General features: G+C 40.0%; 1 long non-coding RNA gene across 1 annotated transcript; it reads left to right on the forward strand.

Annotated features, from left to right (window-relative positions):
• On the forward strand, window positions 1–934 carry LOC113649093. Its single transcript, XR_003442068.2, has 2 exons — window positions 1–61; window positions 389–934. It is a non-coding gene; the product is annotated as an uncharacterized LOC113649093 (long non-coding RNA).
• The last annotated feature ends 491 nt before the right edge of the window (window positions 935–1,425 follow it).

The following is a 1,425-nucleotide window of genomic DNA, read 5'->3' on the forward strand; positions in this document are numbered from 1 at the left end:
GCTGCAGCAGTTCAGATGAATTTACCTTCAGAACCAAAGAGCAGAGAAGATTTTCTGTAGTGTAGGTTTTACACACACACACACACACACACACAAATACAAACACACACACAGACACGCACACACACAAATAGACACACAAACATACAAAAACAAACACACAGACACACAAACACACACACAGAGTTAAACTGTAGGTTTACAAAACACACACACACACACACAGAGAGAGAGAGAGAGAGAGTTAAAATGTCTGTATAATTGATCTAGATCTGATTCATTTTTATAGAGCTGCATTAGGAGGATAGAAACACAGACAGGTGTCTCACACACACTTATTATAAATCCTGTGATAAACATCTAACATGTGGATATTTTATTACTGTAGATTTCTGTTATCTGACTCTGGATCCAAACACAGCACATCGTCAACTCATTTTGTCTGAGAAGAACAGAGTGGTGAGATGGAGTAAGACACAACAGCGATACTCTGATCATCCAGAGACATTTGACATCTATACTCAGGTGTTGTGTAAGGAGAGTGTGTGTGATCGCTGGTGGAGTGGAGCAGTGATATAGACATATCAGTGTCATATAAAGACATCAGCAGGAAAGGACGGGGCAATGAGTGTGTGTTTGGATGCAACAGTCAGTCCTGGAGTCTGGAGTGTTCTTCTTCATCTGTCTCTTTCTATCACAACAACATTAAGACTAAGATCTGAGGTCCATCCTCCTCCAGAATAGGAGTGTATGTGGACCACAGTGCAGGAACTCTGTCCTTCTACAGCGTCTCTGACACCATGAGGCTCCTCCACAGAGTCCACACCACATTCACTCAGCCTCTATACGCTGGATTCTGGATGTGTTATAATAACTCATCTGTGAGGTTTTGTGATCCAAAATAAAATGTTAGTAAAAGTGTTTATAAAAACTATAAGTGAGGTGTGAGATTTAATTTGTCCCTGAGCAACACTGGACATTTTGAAAAAAATCAGAAACTGGAACAGTAATGAATGCAGAATGCAGTGTTGTAATGTAACGGAGTACAAATAATTTGTTACCGTACTTAAGTAGAAATTTCTGTACTTTACTCCGCTATTTAAATTTATGTCAACTTTCACTTTTACTCCACTACATTTCCTAGATAAAATGTAAACTTTTACTCCGTTATATTTCCAAAAAGCATCTTCATTACTCGTTACTACAAAATAAAATCAGCAGAAATGTGTGCTACTGTAATAAGGAAGCTTTGGCGAATCACTGCTCCTAGATTGCATTACGCTCCGCATGTTCTATTTCGTAATGTTGCCAAAAGGAGGCGGAAGCACAACTGAAACCGCCATGGAAACACATACTGGAGGACCTCCCGTTACCGTAGACCAGGGGTGGCCAACCTGTCAGAGACCAAGAGCCACATTTTTTACT

The sequence above is a fragment of the Tachysurus fulvidraco genome, chromosome 11 (genome assembly GCF_022655615.1).
Source record: "Tachysurus fulvidraco isolate hzauxx_2018 chromosome 11, HZAU_PFXX_2.0, whole genome shotgun sequence".
Classification (NCBI taxonomy): Eukaryota; Metazoa; Chordata; class Actinopteri; order Siluriformes; family Bagridae; genus Tachysurus; species Tachysurus fulvidraco.